The 9,835-nt window shown below is 42.8% G+C and overlaps 1 pseudogene; it reads left to right on the top strand.

Annotated features, from left to right (window-relative positions):
• Window positions 1-6,785: 6,785 nt before the first annotated feature.
• On the top strand, window positions 6,786-7,212 carry LOC100959447 (annotated as a pseudogene).
• Window positions 7,213-9,835: the final 2,623 nt, after the last annotated feature.

The following is a 9,835-nucleotide window of genomic DNA, read 5'->3' as shown; positions in this document are numbered from 1 at the left end:
ATTTGTTTTCCTTCAACTGTAAATAAAGTGGAGCAGAAAATTAAAGTGATGATTATATATAAAGTAATTACCTTTGCCTCTGGGTTATGGACTGAACTGGAACCCATGTTAAGGTCATGATGATTTTCCCTGAACAGGCTCTTCTGTCCCTAATGGGCAAGAGATGTGCCAAGCTCAATACACGCACACACACACACACACACCCACCACGTCCTATTTGACAGACTCTGGTTCTGAGTCACAAAAATGCTGTACGAAAAGAAGGTGGAAAACGATATTAGCATTGACACTGAAATGCACATCAGCCTATGTGCTTATCATAAAGACGGGTTAATCATATAATACGAGGATAAATCTTTCTTCCTTCAAGGAGACAGGTCGCCACCCCTCTCTGAAAAGGATTATAGGAGAAACTTAGAGAATAGCAGGGAGAAATGTCCATCTGTCACCCAATTCCTGTGTCCCCATGTTCCACCCAACTCTCCATGCCTGAAGAATTAAGTCCTTAAATAGTAACAATCAACTCGAAAATCAAAACACTGGGTCAAAAAAAAAAAAAAAGAAGAAGATGTGAGATCAATGTTCTCAGTCCAAAGATAAAAGTTAACATTACAAAAGAGTCAGGCATGGCTTATAAGCAAAGTAAAACTTTCTCAACATCTCACAACCCTCTCATTAACCAATACTCTCTCATCATGAGCGATCATAGTTATTCAGAGTCAGAAGCAAAATATGGAGAGATCAGTCTGCAGGCAAGTGGAGACAAGGTGTAATAAAGAGAGAGCTAGGTGTGTGAGGGAAATGATGAAATGGACATACTTTAGTGCTTAATTCATAAGGAAGAAAATGCATCATCTCAAGCTGAGATTTAACCCCTTCTGGTTGGAACGTCGAATACACACGTATGTAAACAATTGTTCCTATTTTCTCTTAATGTGAATCTACTCCTTAGGGATTGAAGGTTTTATTTTATTCTAACTCTTGGATTTATTTCAAAGCTTGGTAAAGGTACCCCATAAAATCGTCTAACATATAAAAAGTACAAATTTCAACATCTTTAACCATTTTTGAAAAACTTACTGATTCTGATCGAATCAAGGAAGTTATAATTTGTGACAATTCAGTCCTGAATGGCAACAAAAGGGTACCATTGGACTCACAGCTGGGCTTCTAAATGGCAAACTGGGAGAATTTCTGGGATCTTATACTTCAGGCTTGGAAAGGAGGGTGGCCCTATGCTAGCTTCTGTAGAATGGAGCCCTAAATTCACATACAGTACATACGAGGCGTCCAGCACACCCTCTGACATCACCATGTCAGGTGGTGGGGCTGACCTCTATGCACACGCGTACACACAGGACTTGACGTTTATTTGGTGATGCCACCTTCCTCTTGCCCCATCTGAGGTTGCCCTCCTGTTATTTTAACCTGGTTTTGTTGTCTGTATAAACACGTTGGGGTAAAGGGAAGAGCTGTAGGGTTCTGGACCTCACGTTCCGTGCTGTAGGATTTTGTACTAGCTTTGAACAAATATTTTAAGAAAAAAAGTGGGAAGGAGGAGGGAGAAGAGCAGGTGTGGTTATTTAGTTTCTCTATTTTTCCATAAGTTAAATGCCTTGAAGGGCTAGCAAATCTTATGTTTATATATAAATAAAAGTGGTAATGCTGTGTTACTTGTGTTTCCCCCTAGAAATCAAATTGGGCAAAGTAGGGCAGAAAGAGATAGGATAGGGTGGGAGGGGACAACCTAGGTCCACCACTTAGGACAGGAGGTGAGAGGACAGGGTAGATCGCTAGACCTGTCGAACTAAAGCAAATCCTCAAGATCAATGGTTGAATCCAGTTGTTCCAGAGTTGAGAAAATGACGTCCAAAGAAGGGAGGATCTTTTCCCAAAGACAAAGGGCTGAATAGCTAGAGTTATTACATGAAAATGATCCTTATCAATAGTTTTATTTTTTGAGACAGGCTCTCACTATGTTGCCCTCAGTAGAGTGCCAGGGTGTCACAGCTCACAGCACCCTCAAACTTTGGCTTAAGCAATTCTCTTGCCTCAGTCTCCCAAGTAACTGGGACTACAAGTGCCCGCCACAATACCCAGCTATCTTTTTTTTTTTGCTGTTGCAGTTGCCATTGTTCTTTGTCTGGCCCCGGCCAGGTTCAAACCCGCCTGCCTGGGTGTATGTGTCCAATGCTGTAACCACTGAGCTATGGTGCTGCCCCTCCTTGTCAATATTCTTAATAAGAAAAATTAAAATGTAAATATTGCTGATTGGCCGTTTGCTAACTGTATTACCTGGAGCAAGTTACTTAACCTTTCTGTGCCTCAGTTTCATCATCTATAATATGGGCCCAACAGTGGTGCCTACTTCATAGGCTTGCTGGGAACAGGAAAGCACCTGAAACAGAACCTGGACGCCCTAAGTATTTGATAAATGTCGATTATTTATGATTATCAGTATTACAACTACTATTGATAATTCAGGCAATCCTTTCTGAAATAAGCGAGGCATTATTGAGGAACTGGAAACTCAGTCCACTGTGGGTTGGCATGTCGGAGTGACATGAATGTCAGCTTTTTTTTTTTTTTTTTTTTTTTTTTTGAGACAGAGCCTCAAGCTCTCCCCCTGGGTAGAGTGCCGTGGCATTACAGCTCACAGCAACCTCCAACTCCTGGGCTCAAGCGAGTCTCTTGCCTCCGCCTCCCGAGTAGCTGGGACCACAGGCGCCCGCCACAACTTCCGGCTATTTTTTGGTTGCAGCCGTCATTGTTGTTTGGCGGGTCCGGGCTGGGGATTCGAACCCGCCACCTTAGGTGTACGTGGCTGGCGCCTTAGCCGGTTGAGCTATAGGCACCGAGCCAGTGAATGTCAGCTTTTAAGGACACACAAGGGCAGAGCCAGGCTTTAGCTGGAGGCAAACAAAAGAGACAAATAGGGACAATCTAATCTCTATAACTGAAAGTTACACAGTTGTTCTAAAAACATATAGGTATTAATTCTCATGTTGTATTAAAAAATTTCCCATAACAGAATTGAAAACCCAAGCTTGCTTGAGTCTCAGTTTCAATTTTTAGAAACCTTGACACAGCCACTTCCTCTCACTTGGTAGTTTCTGTATCTGGCATAAATAACAATCTTCGCCTGAACCGTTGTAAAGATTGAACATCCTTGATGGCATCTCTGAGTTATAAATTTTACAAAGAATCATACATTCTTCAAAAGCACAAGGCAATACAATGATAACATATTTCTATTATCCTGAAGTCACTGGGGGTAAAAAGTCACTCTTGCCTGCCTTCTTCCAAGGATTTCGCATTGACAGTAGACATAAAACACGTAACCAGAATATTCTCGGAAATGCAATGAGAAGGAAGAACACCGAGCTGGAAATTGGAGGTTTGGGTTCTCGCCCCAGCTTTCTCATGGACACTTCATATGGCTCTGGGCAAGTCAGTGAGACTTCCTGGCACACAGTTTTCTTTCCTGTAAAGCGCAGGGCACAATAGATGACCTCTTCCTCTAATTCTATAATTCTAAATGTCATGTGTATGTTTGTGTGACTCCATGAGTCACTAAGACCTAATATATTTCAGAACATTATTTATTATAATAAAATAGCTCATAAACAATTCAAGAGATCTTGGAATTGACTCTCAAAACATTGCGTAAGTGTGTTTAGGCAAAGACTTTACACCCAAGAAGAACATCTTGGGCTGGTTTCACTTTGCCACCGTGGTGTAAGGCTATAAATTTATACTCATTTGAACATCGCTCACTAATCTTGGGGGGGGCAATTAATAAATAAAAGTGGGTGTTACCCCTTTCAGAATGAAAGCATGGGAGCCTTGCTGTAGTGCCGTAACATTTTCAGCATCTCAGAATGCCATGATAGCTGTTCTAGCTTTTCCCCCTCATTTCCTATCTGATACATGTAACAAGTTTGTGAAATAGGTTGGGGCTAGGAATTATTATACCTGTTTTGCGAATGAATGTCCTGGGGACAAAAATAAATAAATTGCTTCCCACTGAGAGACTTTCCTCACACTTGGGTCTCTTGACTTAAGTGGAACCCACTCGGGTGTGACCTGGGCACTGTGGTCCACGCACACCTGACCATCTTCCTGAATCATCCCATCACTGTCAGCCAGGTCACAGGTCAGTCCTACCAACACCTCGCTCAGCTCCCTGTCTAAAACAAAAAGCTCTCCTCCTACTTACACCACAAGTCATTGTCTGGGAATCTGTACAAAACAGAAGTGGTGTAGCCCTTTTAAAGGATCCGTGAAAAAATTAAGTTTCCCCAATAGGAACAGGAGGCTTTTTGTAGACTTAGACCCCACTCTTCATGCCCTGTGCTTCTCCCTATAAATGTTTTTCCCATAATCCAGTGGGATGTCCAGAACACTTTCATTGGGGCTATTTTTTCATCCTAAGATTTTGGCCATTATCTAGTTCATTTTTAAATAATTTTTTTAAAAAGAGCGCAGAAGTCACATCTTGGAGAGAATAACATTTTATTTCCATGGTGATAATTAGGATGACCTAAGAATCCTCCCCACCCCCACGTAAGGATTGAGGAGTGACCAATTTTAAATCACAAATATAGGTTTTTGAAAACAAACTGACTTATAGGCCCCTGTGCTAGAAACAAGACCTTGATGTGTTTGAAGTGCCTGCTGCAGGCTGGGTCCATGCCTGGAGACCAGCAGAGCCAGCAGGTTAGGAAGGAAAGATCACACAGATGAGCTACACAGAAACAGGCCTGTGTCTGCCGAACACGTGTGTTCCCACCCTCAGAATGGCAGAGACAGCGACATCTGCTCAGATTGCTCCTTTCACCAGTTCTGTGGGGGGAGCATTGCTGCTTTTTCTCTGCTGAAAGCACAACAAACACAGGTCTGAATCTTTAACTCATTTTTTACTTAGGATGGAAGATGTTGGCAACTGTGTATGTCATCTCACTTAATTCAGGTCTACAAATACGGAGAAACTTCTATGGGTAAGCCATTGGGTTGGGCGCTTCAGGGACCCAAATGTGAGCGAGACACAACTCCACCTCCCAAAATCTTAAATTGAGTGAGTGATAGACAGGAAGGGATTGTGAGGGACCAAGGGAGATGGTGAGTCTTTGAATTACTCAAAAACATTATACAAGAATGTATCTGATAATCAAAACAACCTAGATATAAAATTAGAGACCACATATCTCTTGAAATTTTCTTGCATCCCACTGTTATACTTAAAATAATTCCAACAAAAACAAAAACAAAAACAAAAAAACAGTGGTACTTTGAAGTTTCCAAAAAGGGATTGTTCTTAAATCGAGGGAATAAGAAGTAGTTCCTTACAGGAAGTGGCATTGGAAATGAGTGGGGAAGGTTGACTAGGTTTTTGGTAAACTGGTAAATATACATAGTATGTGTATCTATATGTATATATAATACTCAATTGTAAATGGCACTCTTGCATATACCATGATTTATAACAAAAAGGGGAATTTCCCTCCAAGATAGAAGCATGCCATTAGCAAGGACAAGGGCTGGGAGTCATCAGACATGTATAGGAACTAGTAAACAATTTTCCATGCACACAGAAAGCATTTTATTGAGCACCTACTGTGTTCCAGGTGTGAAATAGAGGGCTTTGAGACACAGACTCCTGCCTTTGAGTGTCACACAGTCTGGAGGAGAGGCTGACGTGGTCAACTCATTAATTAGGTGTCTGGTGGCCTCAGAAGACAAAAGTGGGAGGCTGTGTGAGCACGGAGTGAAGGAGGTCCTTATCACTAGGCTAAGAGACAATACTTGATTCAGTGACTTTAGAGAATTATTAAAGATTTGGGGCCAAGGAGTGATAAGATCTGGGTTGAATATACAATTCATTTAGAGCAAATATATAGGGCCTATTTGGAGCAGGACAAGATGAGCAAGAAAGACTGGTTTAGGGACAAGTGCAAAGGACCAGGTAAGAGGTAATAAGAAGTCTGAGAGGAAGTAATGGTAGCACTAAAGAGAATTAAAGAGAATGAGTAGAGAGAGACTGAACTAAGATCACAATGGAAGACATTGACTTGCTAAAGAGGAAAAGAAAATGTGTGATGAGCTGTGAGTTTGAGAAGCTATCAGGACATGAAGGAAAGGTGTTTAGCCAGCACTTGGACATTCAGGTCCTGGCAAGAAAGATACACTCTGTGAGGCCATCCACGTGGGAGTGGCTGTTGAGGCCGTGGGACTGAACGAGATTGCTGAGGCAGCTGGTGCAGGTATAACAGGGGGAGAAGAAAACATGGGGACACTTACCTTTAAAGGGGACAATTAGACAGAGAAAGCACATGAAAAGGAAAGGACAACTTAGAGCAGAATGCCTGGGAACCAGGGCAGGGGAGCATTTAAAGAAGGGGGAGCAGCAGGGAGATGCCGAAGAGGAGCCAGAGAAGGGTAGCTCAAGACAAGATGAGCCACTGCATCTAGAGGCTGCCTTTGACAAGAGACTCTAGTGGGGCTGAGAATGGAAAAGTCGCCACTCACAATAGCAGAGGGTGAGTGGGTAGAGAGCAAGGACACCAACCTCTGGAAGTTTGATAGGGGGATGTGGAATGAAGATGCATGTGAGGAGGGAAGGACTGTAGGGGAACAGAGTAAAGGAATCAGGTCTGCAGTCAAAGGAGTTAACATGGAAACAAGATGGCGGGCTCACAGTGAGGCACTGTCACGGATGAAAATTGATTTTTCCTAGAAGCAGTGTTTCTTCAAAACATCTTTTTTCATAAGTATCTTGATACACTATGGCTGGAGCAACAGTAAAATGGGTAATATCAAAGAGAAGTATCTTGAAACGTTTATTTCCAATCCAAAATGGAGCTTTATATTGTATTCGTCATAAAACTAGTCTTCTCTACCAGATGACTATCATTGCAAAGTAGAGCTTGCTTTGACAACTGATGGTATATCAGGACAATAGTATGTTACCTCCCTTCTGTGGACATTCCATATGAAAAAACCTATTCCTCTAGAATAGATCCTGTGTGTAATAAGGAAGAAACACATGATCAAGTGCTGAAAACCAGATTAGCAGAAAAAAGTGAACACCTTGAACAAGGACCCATGATAGAACAACTTACCAAAACGTTCTTTACTACCAAGCACCATTCGTGTTCTCGCGGACAGTATCACACTCATCGTAAGAAACCAAATCCTCCAAAGGACAGATGATACTGAGGTTTTCCAGGGAATCTGAGGGAGATGTGCCTCATATGCCATTTGAGAAAATGCAATCTGGTATATTCATTAATATGTTATATAGTAAAATAGTAATAATAAAATGCCTTTTTATATTAAAAAAATAAAGGAATTAACATGGCAGAGGGAAGGACACATGATCCTGAGAAGCAAGTTCAAAAGTAGAAAGTAGGCTGGGCGCCTGTGGCTCAAGTGGCTAAGGTGCCAGTCACATACACCTAAGGTGGCAGGTTCAAATCCAGCCCAGGCCTGCCAAACAACAATGATGGCTGCAACCAAAAAATAGCCAGGCGTTCTGGCAGGCACCTGTGGTCCCAGCTACTTGGGAGGCTGAGGCAGGAGACTCGCTTGAGCCCAGGAGTTGGAGGTTGCTGTGAGCTGTGATGCCACTGCACTCTACCCAGGGGCATAGCTTGAGGCTCTGTCTCAAAAAAAAAAAAAAAAGTAGAAAGTATGGGAGTGGGTAGTGAAAACACAGAGACTCTCCCTAGACCTTCTTGCCCACATCTATGGGAACAATTACCACCTCTTCTGGAATGACTCACATATTTCTCTCCTGTCCTAACCTCTTCCTGAGCTCCTGAGCTATATATATATAACTGTCTACTAAATAGCTCCACCTGGATGTCTGCAAGACACCTCAAGTTCAACCTGCGCAAATCAAATTCATGCCCTTTTCTCCCAAACAATGTCATCCCCTACTGTTCTCTTCTTAACAAATGGTGTCATTATCCATCAAGTTGCCATAGTCAGAAAATTAGAACTTACCTCTGCACCTCTATTGCTCTCAACACCACACCCCACCAAAGGATTTTAATTTGTCTCTCCAATTCTGTCTTTGCCCCCTTCTGAGCTCTACACTATACCTAGAGTGACCTTTTCAAAACTCACATCTGGTCATCTCCAGCTCTGCCTAGAGCCCTCCAGTGGCCTCTTCTTGGGCAGCGCCACAGTCAGGCTGACAGGTCCAGACCCTGTGTGACCTGGCCCTACCCACTCCCCTGCCTTACCTCCCACTCTGCCCACCCACAAGCCCCCGCCTCTCTGCTGTCTCTGTACTTCTTCATATAATCCTGTTTTCTTCTACCTCTGAGTTCCACATATGCTGTTCCACCTACTTAGTGCTCCCTTCCCACCATCCTCTCCACCTGCTTCACTTCTACTGTAGGGAGCATAGGAGACAGTATATCAGAATGGTTAGGACCCCAGGCTTGGGAATCAAACTGAGTTCTGATCCCCTCTCCTCTACCCACCTGCTAGGTGATCCTAAACAAGTTACGTATTATCTCTAAACCTACATGTCTTGCCGATACATTAACCAGAGTTCATACTGCACAGAAATCATTCATATAAAGCACGAATGTCCAGGGCCGGGCACATAAAAACCCCTTGGTAAATGTCAGATATTATTTGTTGTTCTTTTTTCCCACTGTGATTTAACACCACTTCCTGGAAAAGCCATCCCTGACCAAGTCCCAGCCCCTTTACCTGCACCCTCAGTCTCCTTTATTGCTCCTGTCACAGATTTAATTCTGCCCTTATTCACAAGATTTTTAGATTATATGTGTCTTCTCCACCAGGTTGGAAGCTCCTTGAGAGTAGGACTTGGCCTGCTTTGCTTGTGCAAAATGTCCAGCCCCTAGCACAATGCTTGCTATATGTAGATAATCAATATTTGTTCAGTGAATGAATGAATCGTACAGATGAGCAAACAAGGCTGGCCCAGCAGTGGTTAAAGGATGTGAGGTTTATCATATCCAGCCTGTTGTGCAAGCAACAGCCCAGTATTCTGTCATTTGGCCATTTCACCCCAGTTTCGTGGGGACCATATTAGCAATTTGTCATCTCATCTATGAATGCAAGTAAATTGTCATTAGCAGTATTTTATTTTTTAGAAACCAGATTAAGTCTGGGGTAAAATTCGCATTTGCACAGGCCTCATTGACCAAGGACATTTGATCATTCATGGTTGAGGCTGATGAATACGATGATGATGGTGATGATAATCTTGTAATTAGCAGAGCTGATGAATATTAGCACTTTATATAAGCCCTAGAACACATTATCCTGGTGACTGGAACGTGCAGAATAGAAGCTCTTGATGGAAAGTGAGACACACTGAGAGAGGACCCTCTGCCTTGCTCCCTTTGGCCCATCTTCATTTTCTGTGTTGTACATACAGATAGATGTTGAACTGGAGCCCTTCCCTGCAGGAGACTTTCCACAGTCTTATGATGAATTGTGATGTCTGAAGCTGCTAAGGCAAGGCCACATGGTCTGCGATCCTCGTTCCTGCCATGCCACCCTCTCTCCAGGTCTCTTCCAAAAAAGCACCACTGAGTCAACTCATATTTTATTCTAGTCAACGTTTTCTGATTCTCTTGGACAAATGCCAAATCCATGGGACAGCCCAACATAATCCTCAACAAATATAAGGAAACAGATTAAAAATCCCCTTAGCTCTTTATAGGCTGCCTTTACTACAGCATGTAAAGGCTTTGGTCAGTATCTCCCTTTGCTTCTAAGAACCAGATGTTCTTCCCCTCAGTGGAACATCTTGGGAGCTCAGGGGGACCACGCGCACAACAGGTCCTGC

This window comes from Otolemur garnettii, unplaced genomic scaffold (assembly GCF_000181295.1).
Source record: "Otolemur garnettii isolate 467f Iridium unplaced genomic scaffold, OtoGar3 scaffold00070, whole genome shotgun sequence".
NCBI classification, from domain to species: Eukaryota; Metazoa; Chordata; class Mammalia; order Primates; family Galagidae; genus Otolemur; species Otolemur garnettii.
Note: the sequence above shows the minus strand (reverse complement) of the source record. Positions and strands in the feature narration are given on the sequence as shown.